General features: G+C 37.0%; 1 protein-coding gene and 2 long non-coding RNA genes across 3 annotated transcripts in view; 1 reads left to right on the forward strand and 2 right to left on the reverse strand.

The window, feature by feature from the left end:
* LOC140160188 (uncharacterized) overlaps positions 1 to 5,858 on the forward strand; it is a 109,595-nt gene extending 103,737 nt beyond the window's left edge. Inside the window, exon 15 of the mRNA XM_072183469.1 lies at positions 5,675 to 5,858. The gene's annotated coding sequence lies outside the window, so the exon portion shown is untranslated. The remainder of the gene's footprint in view (positions 1 to 5,674) is intronic.
* Positions 5,859 to 19,464: 13,606 nt separating this feature from the next.
* LOC140167752 (uncharacterized) lies at positions 19,465 to 21,445 on the reverse strand. Its single transcript, XR_011861072.1, has 3 exons — positions 21,175 to 21,445; positions 20,302 to 20,424; positions 19,465 to 19,858 (listed from the first exon to the last, which is right to left on the reverse strand). It is a non-coding gene; the product is annotated as an uncharacterized lncRNA (long non-coding RNA).
* A 506-nt stretch (positions 21,446 to 21,951) lies between these two features.
* Positions 21,952 to 26,921, reverse strand: LOC140160213 (uncharacterized). Its single transcript, XR_011859921.1, has 3 exons — positions 26,777 to 26,921; positions 22,935 to 23,165; positions 21,952 to 22,140 (listed from the first exon to the last, which is right to left on the reverse strand). It is a non-coding gene; the product is annotated as an uncharacterized lncRNA (long non-coding RNA).
* Between the last annotated feature and the right edge of the window lie 165 nt (positions 26,922 to 27,086).

The following is a 27,086-nucleotide window of genomic DNA, read 5'->3' on the forward strand; positions in this document are numbered from 1 at the left end:
GTATCGCTACCCATTGTATTGTAGCCTCAATCTCAACCTGTATCGCTACCCATTGTATTGCTGCCTTCAATATCAACCTGTATCGCTACCCATTGTATTGCTGCCTTCAATATCAACCTGTATCGCTATCCATTGTATTGTAGCCTCAATCTCAACCTGTATCGCTACCCATTGTATTGCTGCCTTCAATATCAACCTGTATCGCTACCCATTGTATTGCTGCCTTCAATATCAACCTGTATCGCTACCCATTGTATTGCTGCCTTCAATATCAACCTGTATCGCTACCCATTGTATTGCTGCCTTCAATATCAACCTGTATCGCTACCCATTGTATTGCTGCCTTCAATATCAACCTGTATCGCTACCCATTGTATTGCTACCTTCAATATCAACCTGTATCGCTACCCATTGTATTGCCGCCTTCTATATCAACCTGTATCGCTACCCATTGTATTGTAGCCTTCTATATCAACCTGTATCGCTACCCATTGTATTGCCGCCTTCTATATCAACCTGTATCGCTACCCATTGTATTGCAGCCTTCAATATCAACCTGTTTCGTGACCCATTGTATTGCAGCCTTCAATATCAACCTGTATCGCTACCCATTGTATTGCAGCCTTCAATATCAACCTGTATCGCTACCCATTGTATTGCCGCCTTCAATATCAACCTGTATCGCTACCCATTGTATTGTAGCCTCAATCTCAACCTGTATCGGTACCCATTGTATTGTAGCCTCAATCTCAACCTGTATCGCTACCCATTGTATCGCAGCCTTCAATATCAACCTGTATCGCTACCCATTGTATTGTAGCCTCAATCTCAACCTGTATCGCTACCCATTGTATTGCTGCCTTCAATATCAACCTGTATCGCTACCCATTGTATCGCAGCCTTCAATATTAACCTGTATCGCTACCCATTGTATTGCCGCCTTCTATATCAACCTGTATCGCTACCCATTGTATTGTAGCCTCAATATCAACCTGTATCGCTACCCATTGTATTGCCGCCTTCTATATCAACCTGTATCGCTACCCATTGTATTGCAGCCTTCAATATCAACCTGTTTCGTGACCCATTGTATTGCTGCCTTCAATATCAACCTGTATCGCTACCCATTGTATTGTAGCCTTCAATATCAACCTGTATCGCTACCCATTGTATTGCTGCCTCCAATATCAACCTGTATCGCTACCCATTGTATTGCTGCCTTTAATATCAACCTGTATCGCTACCCATTGTATTGCTGCCTCCAATATCAACCTGTATCGCTACCCATTGTATCGCAGCCTTCAATATCAACCTGTATCGCTACCCATTGTATTGTAGCCTCAATCTCAACCTGTATCGCTACCCATTGTATTGCTGCCTTCAATCTCAACCTGTATCGCTACCCATTGTATTACTGCCTTCAATATCAACCTGTATCGCTACCCATTGTATCGCAGCATTTAATATCAACCTGTATCGCTACCCATTGTATTGCCGCCTTCAATATCAACCTGTATCGCTACCCATTGTATTGCTGCCTTCAATATCAACCTGTATCGCTACCCATTGTATTGCTGCCTTCAATATCAACCTGTATCGTGACCCATTGTATTGTAGCCTCAATATCAACCTGTATCGCTACCCATTGTATTGCTGCCTTCAATATCAACCTGTATCGCTACCCATTGTATTGCTACCTTCAATATCAACCTGTATCGCTACCCATTGTATTGCCGCCTTCTATATCAACCTGTATCGCTACCCATTGTATTGTAGCCTTCTATATCAACCTGTATCGCTACCCATTGTATTGCCGCCTTCTATATCAACCTGTATCGCTACCCATTGTATTGCAGCCTTCAATATCAACCTGTTTCGTGACCCATTGTATTGCAGCCTTCAATATCAACCTGTATCGCTACCCATTGTATTGCCGCCTTCAATATCAACCTGTATCGCTACCCATTGTATTGTAGCCTCAATCTCAACCTGTATCGGTACCCATTGTATTGTAGCCTCAATCTCAACCTGTATCGCTACCCATTGTATCGCAGCCTTCAATATCAACCTGTATCGCTACCCATTGTATTGTAGCCTCAATCTCAACCTGTATCGCTACCCATTGTATTGCTGCCTTCAATATCAACCTGTATCGCTACCCATTGTATTGTAGCCTTCTATATCAACCTGTATCGCTACCCATTGTATTGCTGCCTTTAATATCAACCTGTATCGCTACCCATTGTATTGCCGCCTTCTATATCAACCTGTATCGCTACCCATTGTATTGCTGCCTTTAATATCAACCTGTATCGCTACCCATTGTATTGCCGCCTTCTATATCAACCTGTATCGCTACCCATTGTATTGCCGCCTTCTATATCAACCTGTATCGCTACCCATTGTATCGCAGCCTTCAATATCAACCTGTATCGCTACCCATTGTATTGTAGCCTCAATCTCAACCTGTATCGCTACCCATTGTATTGCTGCCTTCAATATCAACCTGTATCGCTACCCATTGTATTGCTGCCTTCAATATCAACCGGTATCGCTACCCATTGTATTGCTGCCTTCAATATCAACCTGTATCGTGACCCATTGTATTGTAGCCTCAATATCAACCTGTATCGCTACCCATTGTATTGCAGCTTTCAATATCAACCTGTATCGCTACCCATTGTATTGCCGCCTTCTATATCAACCTGTATCGCTATCCATCGTATTGCTGCCTTCAATATCAACCTGTATCGCTACCCATTGTATTGCTGCCTCCAATATCAACCTGTATCGCTACCCATTGTATTGCTGCCTCCAATATCAACCTGTATCGCTACCCATTGTATTGCTGCCTTCAATATCAACCTGTATCGCTACCCATTGTATTGCTGCCTTCAATATCAACCTGTATCGCTACCCATTGTATTGCTGCCTTCAATATCAACCTGTATCGCTACCCATTGTATTGCTGCCTTCAATATCAACCTGTATCGCTACCCATTGTATTGCTGCCTTCAATATCAACCTGTATCGCTACCCATTGTATTGCAGCCTTCTATATCAACCTGTATCGCTACCCATTGTATTGCCGCCTCCAATATCAACCTGTATCGCTACCCATTGTATTGCATCCTCCAATATCAACCGTATCGCTATCCATTGTATTTTAGAATATTTCAGTCAAAGGACTATTTCTTCTTTTAGGGAGTAATACATTAACATGGGTCTGGTTAGACTGGTTCCACTGAGAATATGTAGCTATTATTGTGTTTAATATTTTGTACTACAACCAGTGTTTTATAAATATTGTAGCACCAGAAACGTACTCAAATTCGGCAAATGTCCCCCAGAACAGTGGCAGTTCTATTAATAGTTGCAGATCTTTAAATGATGGTCATGACGATATTATGGAGGATTATATGAACAAGCATAATTTGGAAATTTACATTATTTAAGCCTTCTGCATTTGTCCTTCGTTTAGCTTATGATGTAAAAACAGCAAAGGAAATACGACAGGCAGAACTGACGAGAGGTAATAAGCTTATTACCTGTATGCGTTATTTGCATATAATCAAACACCCTGATGTCAAGGTTAAGTGGTGACGTGAAGGGTTTAGTAATATAGTTAAAGTGATTTGGGCACGTCTTCTTTACTTAAAAAAAACTCGTATGATCATTGATACCAAAAATACAAAAATATTGTTGGCCTTTACGTAGATCACCTTAGAGACATTTTTATCAATATTTCGTTCATATTATCTGGACAAAACTTGAGGAGTTGTCGTGAAGAAGGGTATTTCTAACAACAACAACAACAACAACAACAACAACAACAACAACAATCACGCACTTATATAGCGCCGAACACCAAAAAGGACTCTAGGCCCTTTACAAAAGTCTTTAAAAGTCTCTTGAAGATGGCGAGACTGTCCGCTTGCTGGATGCGTGCAGGCAGCTTGTTCCTTAAAGTTGGCTCTGTAACCACGTTTGAAAAAAGATACTTATATTGTGAGTATATTTAAGCAACTACTCGGTATCTTCATTGAACCTCAGAGATTTCTTTTAAATTATTAAATGATTACAGAACTAATAGTAATAACGAACAAATAGACAGGCTTCGTCAACGAGAATTCGTTTTAAGTTTTGTGTTCCTACGAGTACGCTGTTGGTTATCACAGTACCAGCGCAGCCGGTCCCTGTGTGAGCAGTCGCGCTTTCTTCAGATGTGTCTCTGACACCATCAGGACTTCAACTTTTCTTCATTCTTGATGAAGTCAGAGACACATCTGACAAAAGCTCGACCACTCACCCAGGGACCGGCTGCACTGGTACTCTGATAACCGACGACGTGCTCGTAGAAATACATCATTTTCATCACCATTATTTCACTATTGCATTATAAAAGAATCCGGAAGCGTTTTCCTTTGACACGTTTTAAGAAATATTTTATAAGAGCACTCCAACATAATGTGTCATATAAAGTGTGTTTATTAGAAACGTTCACTCTTAAAATCATCTAGTTGAATTGATGTCTAGTGAAATAAGATCTCACTAGATTTTTTCGAGTCATAATTGACCCAAATCGTGTATAGAATCAGGTCAAATTTGACTCAGAAAACATCGACTAGATGTTTTAAGAGTGTTTGACGCATTTAAGTCTGTTTCTTGAATACTGTTTCAATTTGAAGTCGTACAATAAGTACAACTAGTGAAAGGCTGCAATTGCATGCGAAATGAAACTATATTCCTGATATTTGTAAAATATTTCGTATTTCTTATTTAATGAATTTACTTATGTACCACGAAATGCAATCAAAAATGCAGCTGTAAAGGAGGTTAAGACATTTCATCAAAAGCGCCTGACAAATTTCGTAAGGTTTGCAATAAATAATTAGGTAAATGCCAGTATTGTACATGTAGTTTCTAATAACTTATTCAATACGATAGCCGCCATGAAATACCTTCCAATAAATGATGCGATCAGTTCCTCAAATTGCTTAGAAATTTAATAGGAAAACAAATAAAATAGTTTTCTTTTCTAGAATTTTTAAATTTTTCAATAACTTTTATTTCTTTCTTAATTTTGTAATAAATTTAGACAAAACACATTTCAATCCATTATATTTCCCCAGGTTTAATAAGAACAATATGGGATTTCCACTCATAACAATATCTCAATGTTGATGGAGACAATTTGGGATCCTCTTTTAATAGAGATTCTATTCCATTAAACTGTTGGGGTTTTATTTCTGTGGAATAAACTGGTGTTTATGTTAGAGATATTGGTATGCCTCTATTGAAGATACCACTGTTAACATTTGACCAAGATTGCGGCTAACGTCACGATGCAGGGCCTCTATGTATATATGATGTGATCAAGCAAAATCAGTCGGAACTCGGATATATTAAATTTTCAGTTTCTTATAGGATAGTAAAAATCTGCATTCTGTATAAACCACATTGAAATTGAACAACCAGTTCTAAAGATATGAGCAATTAAAGACTTTCCAAAACAACACTTAACAAAAGGAAATATTTCCTTTGTTTGGCTATATTTCAAAATCAATAGTTCCGAGTTCTGACTGAGTTTGCTTGATCGCATCACTTATGTTGAGCAACTGTTTACACTTATCCATTGTATATCTACATATTTCTGTCTGTTTCTATCTTACAGATGAAGACTACTGCGCTACCCGATAAAGGCCTTATAACCAGTCCAACCGTACTTAACATAACCACACCTCCAAACGACACTCAGACGCAGATACCAATAAAACAACTAAACCTAAAGAAACTCCTATTGCTGCCGCTCCATCAAACTCAAGTAGTTCTAATAATAACGTGACGATAGTGCTTTTTCAAGACTGGAGATTTCTGGTAGCGCTAGTGTGTTTTGAAGTGTTTGCTTATTGTGCTACGCTGTTTATAATATTTGGAATGCAAAACAAGAGAGCTCGAGGAAAACGCTTTGGAACCTTCTCGTGGAAAGGACGTAAAGCAACTCAAAGACCTAAAACAATAATAGCGTAGTTCGTCTTCTATTTGAACTTTCTGATATAAACTTTTGCATCAAATTCTTATCTCAATCTCAAATTTGTATTCTACACATTTTCTATAGCTTCTCTTTGTACACAATTTTACGCCTTTGTAAATATGTATTTATATTGCTGCCATCAAACAGTCCTGAAAAATCAAAATAGATTAGGTCAAGTATAGACGAAACGCTAAATTATTGTTAATCTTATATTTATATGCCATATTCTGCAAACCAATATCGCACCGTATACAACCAATTATTGCAGTCATAGCACCAACTATATAAAAGATGCACCAGAGGTGATGAAACCATAGATTGACGAAAGATATATCTATTGTTAAACCAACTACTATGATACGTGTATACCACGTTAATTAAACTCAAAAAGTGGATATTATAAGCACAAATACAAATCTGCAAACCAATATCACACCGTATACATGGTATACAACCAATATTGCAGTCACAGCACCAACTATATAAATGATGCACCAGAAGTGATGAAACCATAGACTGGTGAAAGATATATCTATGGTTAAACCAACTACTATGATACGCGTATACCACGTTAACCAAAAAAGTGGATGTTACAAACACACATATATATTCTGCAAACCAATATCACACCGTATACAACCTATTATTGCAGTCACAGCACCAACTATATAAAAGATGCACCAGAGGTGATGAAGGCATAGACTGACGAAAGATATATCTATTGTTAAACCAACTACTATGATACGTGTATACCACGTTAATTAAACTCAAAAAGTGGATATTATAAGCACAAATACAAATCTGCAAACCAATATCACACCGTATACAACCTATTATTGCAGTCACAGCACCAACTATATAAAAGATGCACCAGAGGTGATGAAGGCATAGACTGACGAAAGATATATCTATTGTTAAACCAACTACTATGATACGTGTATACCACGTTAATTAAACTCAAAAAGTGGATATTATAAGCACAAATACAAATCTGCAAACCAATATCACACCGTATACAACCTATTATTGCAGTCACAGCACCAACTATATAAAAGATGCACCAGAGGTGATGAAGGCATAGACTGACGAAAGATATATCTATTGTTAAACCAACTACTATGATACGTGTATACCACGTTAATTAAACTCAAAAAGTGGATATTATAAGCACAAATACAAATCTGCAAACCAATATCACGCCGTATACAACCAATTATTGCAGTCACAGCACGAACTATATAAACGATGCACCAGAAGTGATGAAGGCATAGACTGACGAAAGATATATCTATTGTTAAACCAACTACTATGATACGTGTATACCACGTTAATTAAACTCAAAAATTGGATGTTATAAGCACAAATACAAATCTGCAAACCAATATCACACCGTATACAACCAATTATTGCAGTCACAGCACCAACTATATAAAAGATGCACCAGAAGTGATGAAAGCATAGACTGACGAAAGATATATCTATGGTTAAACCAACCACTATGATACGCGTATACCACGTTAATTAAACCCAATAAGTGGATGTTATAAGCACACATATATATTCTTGATTTTCTGCAAACCAATATCACACCGTATACAACCAATTATTGCAGTCACAGCACTAACTATATAAACGATGCAACAGAAGTGATGAAACTATAGACTGACGAAAGATATATCTATGGATAAACCAACTACTATGATACGCGTATACTTCGTTAATTAAACCCTAAAAAGTGGTTGTACTAAACACACATGCAATTTTGTCAACGTTCTTTTTCTTGTGTACAACACAACAAATATTGAGTTACGACTGCACCGGAGACAATATCGCCAGATTGGTTTTCACAGATGACACGTTTTGAATGAGAAATGTGCACAACTTATAGGAATTATCACATCACTTAAACATGATAAATATGGATTCAAACTCACTATCCCACAGCGCAATAAGAGCTCACTCTGTGTTCCGAACCTATGACCTTCGCCTTAGAAGTTGATTCTAGCCTGGGCCAATGCGACTGTGTCTAACTGACGCCGGTACGGGAGAGGAAATAAAATTACAAATCTATCTCGTGGTTTAAATCACTTTAACATGACATCACAAACTCACCAATTACACGTTGTTTCTTGTCACCTTCAAAAACATTTCTTTCTCAAAACGCTACTATGATGAAGCTGACTGTGTTGTCGTGAAAAAATCTTATAAATTCACAATATTTTACACATTACTTATTTGGTAATCACATTTCAAGTGCCACAGACTAACTCAGTGTTCTACTGTTTTATAGAGTACACATAATGATATACAACTTCACCAATAAATAATGTTAACAACGAGTGATGTTCTTTGTTTATTTTGACTTTTAGCGGATCAAGACGACGACTTCAATGAAGAGAATTTGGAGCAAGGTTTGAATTCTAAGTGTAACATATGTGTAAAGCACCTCACATTAGGATCACAAAAGACGATAATCTACCGGGCACAGTTCCTTATCCTCAATATGATTCTACACTGCAGAGTGACCTTTGGGTGTATTGGGGTCGAGGTTTGGCATATTAATGGTCACCCGGTGTGGGAAGACTACCTATAATACAATATTGATGGTATCTCGATGGATAGGAAAACTACATTAATACTGGTATAATGTATTAATGGTCGCTGGGTGTGGGAAGGCTATATTGATACAAGCATACAAGCATACAACAGGTGGGTGGGAAAACTACATTCTTAATGGACACCCGATGAGAGAAAAAAACTCAATTGATACAAGCATGTATTAATGGTCACTTCTTGGGTGGGGAAACTACCTAAATACGGGCATGCGTATATTAATGGTCACTCTCTGGCTGGAAAACTACCCTAATACATGTACAAGCATTGTATTCCTGGTGGTAGGAAGACAGTCCTTATACAAGTGTAATTATAGTAATGGTCACCAAATGAGTGGGAAAAAACTACCTTAATGCATGTATTAACGGACGGTCACCGGAGGCTTGTGTTGATAATCACCCGGGAAAAAATACCTTAACACAATCAATTATTGGAAGTCACACGGCAGGTGGAATAAAGATTATTGCATAAGAAGAAAACACGCATCCGCACACTATGGTTTTCAATATTCTACATTTCCTTAAAAATGAAAGGTAAAGGTTTATGTTTCTATGTACACATTTGTGTCCCGGGATTTGTGAAGCAAAATTGTTGTTTGTGAAGGTTTCGTTGGCTGTTTTAAAAGTTGTTTTTCCACAACACTGGTTTGCTAGTTGTCTATCTTTCCTTTATTTCAATCAATAATATTGAGTAAAGTATTAAGCGTCATTCATCAGTTCTTTTTAAAAGTATAAATAAACAAGGGGCAACCTTGGAAAGAAATAAAAACATTTCGTTAATTTAGGTTGACCTCAAGCACACCAGCGTCTATATAATTTATAGATTAGCCAGGTGCTACGGGTAGTAAGAACGATGGAAATGTGCGAGCATATGGCTAACCAGCTGCTTTTACTTCTGTTGTTGTTGTTCTTATATATTTTCAACCCTGCTAAATATGTTATTTAATTTTCCTTAAAACCTACTCACTAAATGTAAAAGAGTGATATGGATTGCCTATACCCCGGGGGCCTATACATTGATCACTCCAATTGAGTGACCCCGTCTTCTTTTCAGAGTAAATTACACTATTTTCCAGACTGAGTTTCACTCTTCTGTCAGAGTAAATTACACAGTCACTTTCACTCTTCTGTCTTCTCCCCATTAGGGTGATCGCTGTAGGCAATCCTTCAGAGGCCCTCTTTTAGAGACAGTACTCCTAACCAAAACGTTAATTTCTCAGTTTTTCATGTGCAGCTTTGGGTGTTGTTGCTGTCGTCAATTGTGTCGTCGTCGCTATTCTCTAATTACTGTCTTTATTGTCACCGCTTGTCATCTACCATGTCTACTATCATTCTCTCTCAATGTAAAAGACTAAACCAAAAAGAGTGAGTATTTTATGCACTCTAAATGAGTGACAATTACTCCAAAAGAGTGAAAAATCACTCCAAAAGTTTGCAATTCTCACTCCGAAAGAGAAAATTCCAAATGAGTGGCTTTCGCTCCAAAAGAATAAATTTCGCTCCAAAAGAGTTGAGAAACCATTAGACAGTGTACTTCGGTTAATATATAAATTCGCTTTTATAAATACGCACGTGACCATCTCCGCGCTGCCATAACAGCTTATAGACAGTAAGTCTCGAAGTGACCTTCTATAGCGAGAACAACATGAGACTGCTGTGCAGAAACTTTTGCTGCACAGTTAGTCTCGTGATGTTTAACGCCTTTACATTCAAATATATAGGAATGCCGCCCGCTATGTAGAAGCCCACTTCGAGACTTAGTGTCTACAAGCTGTTATGGCAGCGCGGAGGTGGTGATGTGCGTGTTTATAATTACGTATTTATAAATATAGTCTAAGCATACTGGAGAGCGGAAATGTCACTCTCTTGGAGTGCAAATTACACTCTTTTGGTGTGATTTCCCCTCTTTTTGGAGTGCATAAATATTCGCTCTTTCGGTTCCCTTTTTTGCATTAGAGGGACGTATTAAATGTCAGTCGCTTGTTCAGTTATTAAAACATATATTTAATTATCTATTCCACGTCATACTAATCTTATAACACAGGTAGTCAAGTGTGTTATTACATTTTCAACTGAACTCATCGTTTTTGATGAATACATCTTCGCAATCAATTCCCATCAGTATACGACAACATGTCATTTTATACCAATACTCTACGGATATATTCAATGCAACGCTTCGTCACTTATGTAGACGTTGGAACAAACAATAATACATCATGCGGGAATGAAGAGTGAAAATGCAGTTTTGTCCGTCATATCTTACGTGAAGGACGTGAGAATAATTCCTGCGGGAGACGGATGCAACTTGGTTATATAAACAGCTATAGACGAATCCAACGAGCCAAGTCATGGTCAGGATTTGGTCGGCCATGACTGGGTCCCCGCAGCACCAAAATCGATGTTAGATTCTTTTGTGTTGTAAACTGTCATCATTCTTTTGTCTACGTGTAACACGGGTGATAGAATGCAGTTTAAAATTCCCTCCAAGGCCGCATCATTTCACATTTTAGGTGAGATGCAGCCGACGGGGACCCAAATATGGCTGCCATTGAGGTGTAGGAATGCGTGAAATTGGATTCGTCTATAGCTTCAAATTGGTTGCATCAATAATCAATGATGAGATGACGTTTGTATTTGACCAGTATCTACAAAACTCTTAAAAATGAGCTTTATATTAAGAATAAACGACGTCTATAATTCCCAAGCTTGTGCTCTAAAAAAGTTCGATACAGACGAATTTGACTTAATCACTGGCTAGATACATTTCTGGTCAACCTTTGCTTCTGCTTCTTTGCTTGGATACTTCACAACACTACAATTGTAACCAGCCGTAGGAGGAACTTTGTCCAGAAGTTACGAACATTTAACTAAATCCATGTGCATGATGACACTATTAGCTACTATTTTTATTCTTGCGCAAAAGACATGTTCGACGGTTGGATATCTGTTTTAAGCATCAAGCAAAATCAGCCCGAACTAGGAAATATTGCGTTTGAGATTATAGCCACACAAAGGAAATTTTCCTTTTGTTTCCTGTTGTTTTGGAAACTCTTTAATTGCCCGTATATTTGGAGCTGGTTGTTCAAAATCCAGACTTGTAAATGCTTTTTACTATTCTATAAGAAACTGAAAATTTAATATTTCCGAGTTCCGATTGATTTTGCTTGATCGCATCACATAGATGTTATGCTGCTGGTGGCATGGCGAATATTAGATTGTATATATAGTGTACATTCATTTTTGCAAAGTGTACATCATATTCATATTATATTAAAAACTTTTATAATCAAGCACGAAGTACAATGTGCCTTGTAAGATATAACTTGATCAACATTTTAGAATAATAATCTTTTTTTTTCTGACATCGTAATATTCTGTTTTATCATCATTTGCTATTTACAACTTTCTTATTTCAAATGAAACATTTGGTCTTTTACCATTATTGAATTAGAATTAATCTGTACTCTGGTGGGCTGGTTACAAGTCAAATCTTTGATTACCCCTGTACATAATCAGATTTAAGATCAACAACAGAAACTGAGAATATTTTCGAAACAGAATACTTTTATTTCATGTTTATTATCAGCACATTTAGATATTCTATGTACAAATTGTCAAATTCTATCACGCCATATCCACCATAATTTTAAATATGGTATCACTATAAAGTGAGTAAAATTATTATCAGAATAGTTATGTACTATACATTGATTCGCGTTCCGTAGTATTATTACAAGACACCGCCAAATATGTCATGATTATTAATTGTTCAAAATGTATGTTCATCATAGTTTCATTATTGCAATGTATAGATGTTATTAAACAGTGACCTTGTGTGGTAAAAAGAAATATTGAAGTATTGAAGTAAAATGCTTTAATTTTACCTACATGAAGTCATGCACAACCATTAATGCTCTGTATCCTATCCATAGGCTTCAACATAAAAAATTTTTCTGAAAATATCAAGGGCTATCTTAAGAACCACTGAACCAATACTAGGCTTGTTTGTACTCATTTAAATGCATTTTTCATCCTGATTCCATGATCATGAAAATTTACAATTCTGAAATGCTTGAATTTTGATTTTTTTTTTTAATTGTCGTCTGGTCTATTTTGATAAGTTGACACAAGCATGTAGAGAGTTAAAATTAGTACATTATTTCAGTTCAGGGTATTTCAATACCATGTTACGCTAAAAATATACTAATTAAAGCGGTGTGTGATTACAATATTCTGTGAAACAAATGGGTAAGTAATTAAACAAACCAGTGAATTGTCACGTAATAGTGTGTCACTTACGACGATGTCAATTTCAAATTCAGGAAAGCAATATGTCTACTCTTGTATTTTTGAAACGTTTTAGATTTAATCAAGCGCAGCTATTTGGGATCAAAATGTGCCACCAAACGTGATAAAAACGTTTTATACTTCATCTGTTTTGTATAAGAGCTGTAAAAGGCAAGTCCCTATTTGAGTTAATGCTCGCGAGTGAGTGGGCTGATAAATATCGATTGCACGCCAATAAATGAGAATAGATTCCGATTGGAAAACATTTAATTCTAATATTAAATTAATCTAAATCTGTGACAGGTCGGAAATCAAATGCAATGCGTGATCAACTTGCCTTTTGCCTGATATTGAATTTGTATTTCAAAAGTGGCCTAGCATTTCGACTTGTTCGAGGATTTTCCCAAGAATACAAGCTTAACGACTGGGTGCACAGTTATGCAAGTTTTAAAAAATTGTGTTTTTAGATGGAATGTTACTTAAACCCATAATTATACGGGTTCGGTCAAAAATTATGAAATTTTCTGGACACTTAAAGCCAAAATGATGATATAAAATTTGGGGTTAACATGGAACATTGTGTACATCACAAATCATGTAAACATCACATCCATTTGGAAATTTTACCCCACGAGGGTCTCACATTCATTTCGCAATCCCCTTACAACTTGACAACCGCAGAAGAAACGTACAACTTGACATCGGGCGAAGTGAGGTACGTGTTAAAACTTGCCATAATGCGAAATTGCAACCTTGGTTGGACATTATAAGGACCTAATTATATTTTTATTTAAAGAATCTGGTGAAGGTTTACCTGAATAGCTCTTGGGCTGCAGAGGCTATTCACATTTTAATCATGTTAACTTAAATTGTTCAATAATCAAGGCGTAACCATGGTAACGAGAAATTATATAGCTTTAAAGTAATCCTTGCATGGTGATTTCATGCTAGCAATTCTCAACCTATGGTATAGAAAAGGCTGTTAAAACTTTGTTTGGATTTGACATTGACATTGAAGAACATAATAGGAAATATTAGTATTCGACTGTAGTCGACCCTGAATGCTAGTATAATACTTGGCCTTGTAGATTCATCTTTTTTATTACCACGCAGGAAGGATCTACGTATTTGGCAGGACAAGGTTTGATTCAATTATTCACCATATCTGTAAAGAGAAATGCATTAAAATGAAATCTTTTGGGAGGTATTGACGCAATTCGTTTTGTAAAAATCACATTTTTTCATAAAAAATTAAGAGTAAAAACGTATAATGATTTTACTTCTAAATTAACACATTTTTAGACGTTGGTATTGATAGCTACTTTTAGGGATCGGATAGCAACGTTTGCACACTAATTTTTGTGGGACATATTTACATTTATATTTAACAGTCCTCGATGTATACTTCGTAGATCTAATGACCTTTAATTAAAGTGTATGTAGCTTGGAGGAAAAGCCGTCCATCATTGAAAAACAATACGAAAGGTCAAAATTTTCAAATGATGGTCGGCTTTTCCTACCAGCAACAAACACTTCAAGTACATGTAATTAGATTTATAAAGTTTACTTCGAAGACTGTTAAATGTCAAAAATATAAATATCAGAAGGACATTCTTCGTATTTAGAATGCACTTTGGTGCGTCTGATGTGCTCTCAAGTCCCACAAAAAAATACTGTGCTATCCGATTCCTTAACTATGTTAGAAGGAAAATTCTTTTTTTTTTTGTTTCATCCAATTCGTGTGATATTTTCAGCGTCTCATCAAAATTGTGATATTTTCCGATGATTCTGAAGAGTTAGATCAAAGAGTTTTTGATTATGTGTGGGCAAGGAGGTTTTCCGAACCTATTATTATTTCAGGTTCATTTGAATATAATGTTTTCTATGCTTCTTTTGTTTGTTTGTTTATTTGTTTATTTATGTATTTGTTTTTTGTAGCATGCAAATAGTTTTTATGGACATTACAAATGCTTATCTATGATATTACTGAACTTAAATATGTATGAGACATCGCATGGTTTTTTAAGTAAAAATGCGATGTACGTATACATGCATGGAAGAAAATAAACTCTATAATAAATTCCTATTCTAATAAAATGTGTCGTATTGCCATTATTCATGTCACTGGTGACGTCTCAGTTGGTATATTGGTGATGATATCCAAAGAACAACCTGCGTCTTAATTCTGCATCAATTTATTCTACGTCTTAATTCAGCGAGCTCTTTTTTGTCTAAAGATTCATTTTGTTCTTGTTGTGAATAGAATATCATTGTCTTTTGCAGTATTAATACGGTATCTGTTGAATCGGTTATTATTTTAACAATCTGGTGAAGTACTGTAGAGATTCATCAGGTTTGTTATTGTTCAAAAAATTACAGATTGTTTTTACAAAACCAAAATATTTGTGGTGAAATGATGGTAAAAAAAACTCACCAACTGACGTTTCATCCGTCTTGTTCATTCGGATTTCTTCAGAGTTGTGAAGCTCTGCTACTGTACGACCTAGTGTTGCCAGTCCTTGAGTCGCTTTGTAGCAGAGGGTTGTAGAGATTGCTCAGGTTGTAGGTTCCCTCGTCCCGGTTCATGGTGTTATTTATTCCTCTCCTCCTGATCCATATGGATTCCTTTATCTATCGCTTGATACGTACCTCCTCCTTATCAATAACTCTCGCCTCCTCCCAGTTAATTAAATGATTGCTTCTTGCTGCATGGTCTATTGAAGGTTTTCCTGAATAGCTCTTGGGCTGCAGAGGCTATTCAAAGTTTCTACATTTTAATCACGTTAACTTAAACTGCTCAATAATCAAGGCGTAACCATGGTATTGAATGATTTCATTCTAGCGAATCTCAATCTAATATATGGTATAAAAAGTCTGTAATTTGTTTGGATTGGACATTGAAGAGCACATTAGAAACAATTACTCCACTGTAGTTCACCCTGAATGCTCAAATAATACTTGGCCGATATATCTGTCTTTGTAGATTCATCTTTTTAATTAACATGCACGAAGGAACGATGTATTTGGCAGGAAAAGGTTTGATTCAATAATATTCTCCGTATCTGTAAAGAGAAATGCATTAGTCAGTCTAAAGGGGTCATATCGTGATCCATAGCCTCATCCCATTTTTTTCCAAATAAAGTTGATATCTTCATACCACTGAAAACCTCTGGCTACATAAAGTTTGCGTGCAAAAAATCCTTGCAGATTCATTAACTTGGCAAAAATATCGTCCAATTTGAAAGCGAGTCGGAGCGGTGGTTGAGCTAGCGAGGTTTGTTTTTAAATATTGAACAAAATGAAACCCACACTGACAGGGAAAGGTATGGGTTCATACGTGAGAACACAAGCTTTATTGGTTTTGTTGTCCCCCTGCATGATTTTCACTGGGAGGGGGAAATAACGAAAACTTAATAGAACAAAATTACAGCAAAATGGCCTATGGGTAATATAAATACATAATTAATGTACATAATTATGCATATCTCTCAAAGTCAAAATCGGAATCAACTGAAATTTTAGGAATTTGCTTTTTTCGTGAACACATATCTACTCAAACATACCATACAATTTACAAAGAGACACAAAATGCCGCTTTTATTTAGCATCCATTATCCGACGTCTTATTTTTCTTTCATCTTGTGTCCCGTTTGCACCTGAAAGATATGCCTCCACAAGAAATAGTAAAACAACGATGCAACCTAACCTAGCAGGTTACAATATTTTCCAATAATGCTTCCGATTAAAAGGAAAACAAATAGTAAGTCTGACATTTAATAAAGTTTAGCGTAGCAATGCAATAAATGACCAACGCAAAGACAACAATGCAACCTTGAATTGACTGAAATTGAATCTCGTTAACCGCGTTGTCCTGCTTATCGACATTTGCAAATCTTTGCAATCTGTCGTCCTTCCAAATCTTCAGGAAAAACACTATTTTAATGGATCAATATTATATCTGATGATATTTTATTGCTATATTTGACTTACATTACACATTCCGCATCATACAGAGTGTCCCTATAATGTTAAATACGATATTAACGATAAACATCATCATTATATTTACAATAACATGCTAAATTTATTCTAAAATGAAGAGTTGGTTTCCAAAAGACGCTAAATCCATTAGCTGCTTTGAGTCACATTATTCTGGTATATTTTAACATTTTAACAAATGTGACCGTACACCAGGAATGAGCCGTAAAGTCCACGCCGATCAATTTTGTTTTATTTCGTGTTTAGAAAATATATATCATAAGCTTTAAAATGGTATATCATTTGACTTCACACGATATTCAGAAGCGAGATTATGGTTTGTTGAACTTTGCTCCTTCAACAAAATGGTATACCTTTTTCGGTTCTACATGTGTCTCTTTTCTCACATTGCTGGTAATAAATATCAAACAGTCATAATTGGCGGTCATTTCAAATAATCCTCAAGTCAACGAGTGAACAAGATTTTGCCAAAGCAAACAAAGAGTAGACATATGTAGAAGCTTGTTATCCTATTCAACAATAGGATTATTGATCGGTTTAAAAGGTGTTTGACTAGAGATTTCAAAATGAGATACACGTAGCACTAACTTGAGGTGCGTATGAATACGACCTTCATGCACATTTTACACTGTAACTGTAACTCAGAATACAATTTAGGACATTTACGGCTCATTCGTGGTGTACGGTCAGTAATGACATTTAACAATTGGAATGGATATGTTTATAACTCTGGTTTATTTTCTATCTGTTTTCAACATTACTTTTGTCCCCTAAAGGGAAACCCTAAATAAACAAGGTGGGAATTAATTTTAATAACATTATATTGGAAACCAAAGTGTTTGACCTAATATCAAAAGGAGAGGAGAATGGCCTAATGGATAGCCGGCAGTACCTAGCACAGCCGTGTTGCAGCCAGCGTAGTCGTCCCCTAGTCCGAGGGCATTGGTGAAAGGACAATAATATTGATGATGTCTTTGTAGTTCCGGTTTTGCCAAAAAAACACCCCATCCCCACATACACACCAACAATCAAAAACACCATCCCTCCCCGCGTCTTTGGCCATTTCACTTGTCTAAGTTTTCCTTCGATACCGAATTACACCAAATACATTGTTTCATTCTCATGGCAATATTCTTGCAAAAATAATAAACACAACTTTAATTTGTATGGCAGTGCATCCTGACTATAAGTTCAAATGAAAAATGAGAAAATGAATAGACTATAGTCTTGAAACCTTTGTAGCGCACAATAGTACAACTCAAATATAGTTTGGTATAGCAAACAATAACCATTCATCTTAGTATCAAAGATAACATGACCCGTTTTATTGCATCTTTTAATTAATTTGCAGCATATATTAGCTCAGAGCAAGACCAGTATTAAATTGTAGTGGACGGGAAAATGCAACATGCAATAATTATTGGAAGTTCTTTGGTTCAATAATGTCAATCATGCCATGTGTTCTGTTTGGTTAATTCTAAGGTTTGTGATCCCAATGTATCTTCAATACAAATTTTAGAGAATACCTTTACCTTTCCACATGTACTACATTGAAAAACTGCGACCAGTGTCACTCACCTGTTTCTGCTCTCAAGTTGCAGGAGGTTATGTTGCGGGGTGGGTCCGAGATGATATTGAGCATAAAATTGATAAAAGCTAATTTGTCAATGTTAAAGGTGTCTCAACATCCCATTACCTTCTTCACCATCTGCATTAAAGCGCAGAAGGAAGTAACAATGTTGGAACGGTGCACTGTGGTCCTAACGGATGTTTCCAAAGCATTTCACTTGGTCGATCATACAATCCTTGTTGATAAGATGGGGAGTCCCTTATTTGTGACGTGTCATGTCAAAAGGAGACACTTTTGGGCAGGATCGTAAATGGAGATATAGCAAAAAATCTGCCCGGGGGTATTTTTTTTCACAATAAGGGTTTGTTGCAAATTTGTTATGTTATTAATGTTAAAAAATATTGTCTGATAGTTTCAGACCGGAATATAACTGGCATCTTGTATTTTTTGAGACATTTTTCAGGGTAATTCCTACTCTCAACATTATCAATAATATTTTTAAAGGCCGATATCTCAATTTCCAATTTTATAATACCATAACTTACGAACTCAATATCTTCGCTTAGGAATGTCCGATTTCATTGGGGAAAACGGCGTTGTGGAGCAAAATATCTCAAAAAACCCTCAAAATTGATAACCTGCCCAAAAGTGTCTCCTTTTGACATGGCACGTCACATTTTGTGTAAATATATTTTACATGCATATTATGCCATTTCGTGACATATAGCACTATATTTGGGTAATTTAGAGTAGGTACAGTACAAATTCCAGCTTCAGCATTCGAAAACCTCTTAAAATGGTATATATAGCCCATGATGGATTCGTTTCCTTATGCAAACATAATTATCTGTGTTTGTCTTTGGTTTCCCTAGATTTCTTCCCAATTTTCCATTAATCTGATACAATCAAATCTGGTACAATCAAATCGAGTGCTAAATACTCTAATCGTATGTGTTAATATTTAAAACACAAAGTCAAAAAACCCTTTTTATTTAATAATCATTAAAATCAAAAACAGAATAAAAAATAAAAAATAATTTTTGGCCATTGTATTTATAATTATTTTACTTAAAATATGATTAGTTGAAAATTCAACTACAATCTACAACTTCGTCTATATAATAACAGCGTTCAGAATTCATTCGGCCATTACTGGGTCCCCTCTGCACCAAACTGGTGTTGTGACTGTCCAATTGGCCAAATAAATTCTGATAAATTAATCGATTATTTGCTTTAATCATGCGTCCGGCCTTTGCTCACAGTTGTTCCTGCAGTTCATCCACTAAAGTATTTGAATCTTGCGTCGTAGGTATTTGGCGAGTAGAATACGATACTTTATTTCGTTCCTTTTTTCTAAAATAGTTTTGATAAATAGAATAAATTGACCATTATTATATAACTTGTACAACAGTTCTATAACTTATGTATTTTACGTCTCTTCTGTACTTGTGTGACGCGTATTACGCGATTGAAAGGTTTACCCCCCCCCCTCCTACTTTATCCCACTCCTGGAACACAAGGCATAGCCCTAACCCTAAATCGAGCACCCTAGTCTTAACCCTAACCAAACGCCCTAACCTAACCCAATATTTTGCACTTTGCCCCATAAAAATGCAGATTTTGGTACCAGGTAAAATCGCATATTTTTTCATAATCCAAGTAGAATTTTAGGTCTGAATATATGATGTTTATGCCCTATGAACAAATACATGACCGTTTGGTGTTCAATGGGCCATTGTGAAACACATTTTTGTTCTAGAATTTGAATGAAGTGTATGAATTTGCACAAATTATACCTTTTGCAGCAGATCACAACGGCTACTGTAATGATGGTCACAATGCTCCAACTCCAAATGCACCTGCAACTGCAATAACTAACACGGCTAAAGTAATCGTTGAGGCATTTGTCGAAGAATTATCTAAAAACGCAAAACAATAAAAACATACAGATGCAGTATGTGCATAATTTTACTGGTCATGAATTTATAGCAATTTTGGATTGAGCTTAAGTCTTACCATACAATGATAGTGTTTATTGTGCTGTGTATTAATATAATCATTAATATGATATGCCGTAAAACACATAAAAATAGTAAATAGTACAAGTGTGTTTGATAGATTGAAAGCAATAATGGTAAAAAAACAAATTATACAGTATTTGTACTCATGTGTAAATGATACCTGCGTCCCAACACAGATTGACCCCCACTCTGGTCAAATTATCGGGAATTGCTGCGACTAGTCGGGGGGCGGCCCCACTGAGGGGGGACCAATGTGTGCTCTAATACCTTAACATTAATATCTCGTGCGCATGGCGGCATTACGGTTGCCAATACGATACTTGATATAAAAGAGACGAAACGAGACATGGAAATTGTGAGACATATCTCCAGAAAAGTTTTACCCTGAAAATTTTTCAAAATAATTTATTCTTGATGACACTCTGAAACTTCGTAGCTTTCGGTGACATGATTTTGAATGGTAAATCTAGCAGATTTAGTAGATGACAAGACGGGACGGGGAGAGATGTGTTTAAATAATTACTTTTTAATTGCTGACAGGAGCATCAAGCAGTGCATGCAGATCAATAATGCTTGGATTCCAAAAGCTTCCAAACCCGGTCTCCATCCCGATCCCAAATAATCCTCCCTTATTTTGTATAAGCTTACCATTGTCTTCGATAACAATTTCCAGTTGCGTTGGTCCATTGACTGCAGCATTGCCGTTTAGAACAGACAGTATGAGGTAGAAAGCCTTATCGCATTCAACCATGACGTCATCTAGTATACATTGTTGGTATACTAGTATACCAACATTTACATATTGAATGTCGTAGTCTCGTATATCATCTGAATATTTCGATGTTGGAAAATTAACAGTTGCGTTAACTGCATTGTAGTCTATTCCAGCAAACGCGGTCCCGTCTGATGAAACTACCTGAACATCTGAAAGGAAATTATAGAGGTTGTGCATATGACGTATCATACCGTAAATATGGCGGACTTCTCAAATGCATTCAACAAAAGCATGATTGTAATCTATCGCGTCAGTTCCTCTCACACATATAGCAAATGCACTACGATCAAATAGGTTGATAACAACATTTGATTGAATAGACTACACTACGGTTAAGGACATCGGTTCAAATCCTTTTTTTTTTCACGCACAACCTCTATAGTCTTTAATTTGAAACGTGCTTTAGAATAATTATCTGGAATAAAAGTAGCCACTATTTTAGATAATGTGGTCAGCGACCATTTTAGGCCTATCCTGAAATATTGGTCGGGGCAATGGACTTTAAACAAAAGAAATACAGTATTTATATTCAATGAAACCTAGAGTTATCTCAAAATAAGTTCTGGCGATACGTTTTAGGTTTTACTTGAATAGCCAGAGACAAAAATCATCAGAATCAAATCCAGAGCATAGCATCTACTTACCGATAGGAGCATTATTTAAACCAGTTTTCACAATTCCGATCACCACTTCTTCAGTCCCTTTAGTCACTGGTTCTGTGCAGGACGTGCATTCTAAATCTGTGCATCCATTTATCTTATCATTGATGTCTTTTTCTGCTGATCGCCTTCTTCTTCCACCTCCTATATTCCCTATGGTGTTACAAGACTTCCATGAAACTGTCCAATATAATTATAAAGCAATAATAAACAACTGGGGAACATTTTTATGTTATATAGAATACACTCTAAACACACAGTCCATTGTCCTCTGTTTGTCTATCAGTTGTGATATTGCCATCCTTTTATCTCTTTTTGCTTATTCTGGTTTTCTTGCTATTCAGTTTTGAAATCTGTTTTAGCAGATCTGAAGCAAGCCTTGCTAGTTTCATTTCATATTGATGCGTATTTTTGCTCTGACCATCCTATGGTCACTTCCAATGTCTACACTCGTGATGACTCCACATACTTTTACATTTCCTCTCTGGCTACTAAGTAAGAACGGTGACCTAATGGGAAGCACGGTAGCCTAATTGTTAGGGCGCGAGCTTCATAATCGAAAGGTTGCGGGTTTGAGCCCCACTACAGCCAGTGTGTTGCGTCCTTGGGCAAGATAAGCTTAATTCCCAATTGCGTCACTCCACCCAGGTGTAAAATGGGGAGCTGCTGGGTAATCACAATCTAAGTCGCTGTGAGTATATGCGCATCAGTTGCGGACTTGGTGGTGAAGCGGATATGATTCTGATATATCCTAATGGCAGCGGATAATTGTTGAAGTGTGCTGAACTAGGTCATGCTTAGATGAAGCGCACGTTAAATCACCGACATTATTTTTCATTTTTGTTATTTTAAGTAGCCCCTTAATAGCATGTGATTTAATAAAGATGATGGAAAATAAATAAATTGCATTCAATATCATGTATTTTATAACCATTAAAAATTTTAAATTTAACGTTTAGATTGAAATTAATTACCAATAATTGTTGTAATACAGTAGTATTAACAATCTTGATTGTCGAATTGCACATTGGCGTAATATGACGGTGCCGCTGACACCGGGCTGCTAGCCATCAAAGTAAACCCATAATCATTCAAACACGCATCAATTTCAGCAGGAGTATACTCGTATAGATAAGGAACGTCGTGGTATGTACAATCCATACAAGGACCATTCGTTGGTCCCGGATAATTCTCACAAGGGTTATCTGTAGAAAGAAAAGAACCACCAGCTTTAAGTCGTGTGTACATGTTCGGACATAAGTGACTTATAACCAATAATAAGTCACTATTACCGGTAATAAGTCACTAATTAGAAATAAGTCACTTCGTCGTCCGTATTCCATAGTGGCGTATAGTGCCGCTCCGCGTACGCCCCACTTACCCGGTGAAAATCGGGTTTGAAGAAATGCCAATTTAAAATCGAGTTGTGTAAATCAGACATTCATTATATTTTGTAAATGATGTGAAATTTCTGTAGTAAACTAAATAGATTTTATTGTTATATATTTTTCAAAAGAAATAAATACATACTATTGCTGGCAAACTGACATTAAAACTATACGTCACTATGGAAAACGAACAAAACGCAATACCCTAACCTTACGTTAACCGTACGCCACCTCGGTCGCCGTGTAATCCCTATGGCGTTACTTTTCGTCATTCGTATTCCATAGTGGCGTATAGGTCCGATACGCGTACGCCACTATGACATACGATGTTTTTCATTTTGCCGATATTTCATAATTATAAAATGTGTATAAAAAGTGGCGTATGGTCGATACGCCACTATGGAATACAACAAATGTCACTTTGTAACTATACGCCACATTTAATTAATTAATTACTAATTAATTAGCTAATTATGACTGATGAGACTTAGAAAAAATGAAAGAGAACATCATTAAAATCATATGTGCCAATTTTCAAAAAAATTACCAAAAATCACTATACGCCACTATGGAATACAGCCGACGACTTATGAACATGTGAACACGACTTTAGTTTATTAAACAAATTAAATCATTTCATTGGTTGTTCTTTTCAAGTAAGTGGTACCTTTACTCAAGAGTATAAGTGACTACAATAAAGTCATGTGTAAGCGCACCACTTCATACCGGGGTTTCATAGTCCAGCGGTCTAACCGTTCGGCTACTCATCCATTTACGTCTTTATCTCAAAGCGGATGCAATAAGGTGATTACAATCGCGTCCGCATAATAGCTCTAGAATAAACAAGCTTGTCAGCATGGAATTTAGGACGTACTTGTGGCGCAAAACCCTGGTTTTTGCAATAGTAGCTTCAATTTGGAGTGAAAATTAAATGGGATAGTGAGTGGCAGAAAATAATAGTTATATGTCCAAATTAATGTTGCACGATCAACATGTCGATAACACAACAAAACAAAACCGTTTTTGTCATGCAAGATTCTCCAAAATGTTACCCGAAAACGGGCTTCTAAAATTTAATCGGGACCGCATTATTTTGGTTCTGATAAATGAAGACATTGTTTCTTTGATCGGTTTACAGCACGATTCGCCGTAGAAGTGTCGTAATTAATCGGATTAACTACCATAGCAATAGATGAATACAATTTTGAATATATCGCCCTGCATTACAACGTTCAAGCGGTACCTATGCATTGAACTATAGATGTCAATGAAAGGCTGATCACTCGCACCTGTATAAGATTGAATCTTTGAAAAGAGCGGTATTGTGTTCAATCTCATCTACTATTTCCATGGTTTAATCTATGTTTCCTGATATAGACAAATCCAAATCCACGCACGCATTCCTACACCTAACTAGCATCCTTTAGTTGGGTACCCGTCGACTACAATGCACCCAAAATGTAAAATGATTCGGCCTTGGCGGAAATTTTAAACTGCATTCCATCACCCGTTTTACACCTTCCGCGAAAACACAGGTAGACAAAAGAATGATTAAAGTTTACAACACAATAGGCCATACAGTTCCCTTCTGCAAAAAAACACAGCTTCTGCATGGTCTATTCGCTGTTGAAGTGACATAATAATCGGATTAACTACACGCGGTATCTATGCATTGAACCATATCATTCTGATCACTCGCACCTGTACGATATTGTTTTCACTCCAATGCATGAATGGATGTGACGTGGCCCCGACCGAGAGAATAGAAACACTACAAATGGATGTACTTGCGAACAAAAGGACTATGTATGAATAGAGGCGACGGGATTACCTGCGGAATTATCTCTATTGTATTATTCTATTAACCCTCCTCGTCCTTGCATCTTTTCTAGGTGTTAGGCGGCTTTTATTTGCACAATTGGGCGCTCAAAACACCAGGTTGGTGCTAGCGGGTAACCAAAGATGGCCGACCAAATCCTGACCATGACTTGGCTCGTTGGATTCGTCTATAGGCTACACAGGTGATTAGTGCAATCTGCTTGTAGTGCAGGGCGGTCTATTCAAAAAGTGTATACATCTGTTGCTATGGTAGTTAATCCGATTATCACGTCACTTCTACGGCGAATACAAAAAAGGAGTAAACCATCACTGGCATGTTTTTTAGGGGAACACATTTGAAAAAAAAAGAACAACATGATGATTTTTTAATCTCTTGAACATGGGGCGTAAAAAGGATGTACGTAAACGAAGATTCTAACAATTATGTATAAGCATGCACAAATAAAGGTGACCAAAGAAAGGTGACCTCTCTCTCATGACAAACTACCGTGGTATTTCGCTTATGTCCATTGCCGCAAAAGTGTACAACAAGATCCTTCTGAACAGGATCCGACCCAACATTGATCCTTTACTGAGAAGCAACCAGGCTGGCTTTAGATCGGGTCGCAGCTGTGCTCAGCAAATACACATTTTGAGGAGGATCATGGAAGGCTTCAAGGAGTATCAACTTCCCTTAACCGTCACTTTTGTGGACTTCAAAAAAGCCTTCGACTCCATCAACAGGTCCGTCATGTTTTCAGTGCTGCGGCATCATGGAATACCAAAGGTTGTGGTCAATGCCATCCAGGTGCTCTACAAAGACTCCAATAGTGTCGTTATGGTAGATGGCAGTATCTCAGAGCCTTTCCAAGTAACAACTGGAGTGCTTCAGGGTGATGTGTTGGCACCATTCCTGTTCATTATCCTGGTAGACTACCTTCTGATGAAATCAACTTCTGGAATTGACGCTGGAATTGTTACCTACCCACGTCGGTCAAGCAGGTATCCTGCCAAGATGCTGAATGACCTGGATTTTGCTGATGATATTGCCCTGCTGGAATCTTCCATAGACCGGGCCCAATACTAGGACTGCAACTGCAGCAGCAGATCTAGGCCTTGTCATCAGCGCACCTAAGACAGAATATATGACTGCAAACTGTAACGCCCAACCAGCACTTGAAGTCTATGGTAGTACCATCAACCATGTCTCAGACTTCAAGTATTTGGGTTCCAAGATGGGCTCTAGTGTTGGAAACCTAAAAAGAAGAAAAGCACTAGCCTGGGCAGCTTTCTGGAAACTGAAACGCCTTTGGAGAAGCCCATCCCTGCCAATCGAAAATCAAGCTGTTTCAGACAACGTGTGTTACTGTCTTTCTGTACGGGTGTGAGTCATGGGTAATTACCAAGGACATGGAAAACAAGATCTTGCTACAGAGTCATGTTAAGCATCAAGCGTGTGGATCGGATTCCAAATGAAATCATCTACAACCTGACCAACACCACTCCACTGGTTGCCAGAGTCAAGATTCACAGTTTAGATTCTATATTATACGAATTTTATCGGTTTCTTTTAGTAAACTTAAATTTACGAATTATGAAGTTGTTTTTACCTGATCCTGCAGTGATATGAGCATACAAACAAATGGTACATACAAACAAGAGGGAATATGTGAAACCAAGCGCCATGTTGCATTCGTCTTGCCCGACACCTGCAGCTTCAATAAATGCGTCTTTCTGTTGTTGAAATGAACTCACTGTGTGTTGGACCGTATCCCTGGATATACGTCTAGCCCTTTTCTATTCACTGATTATCCATTGTATTTCTTTTGTTCAAGGTTCGTTGCCCAGACCATTACCTAGAGTAATGGAGGTGGCTAGCTGCCTAGAGACCATTATCAACACAATAGCTCAAGATAACGG

The sequence above is a fragment of the Amphiura filiformis genome, chromosome 1, assembly GCF_039555335.1.
Source record: "Amphiura filiformis chromosome 1, Afil_fr2py, whole genome shotgun sequence".
NCBI lineage: Eukaryota > Metazoa > Echinodermata > Ophiuroidea > Amphilepidida > Amphiuridae > Amphiura > Amphiura filiformis.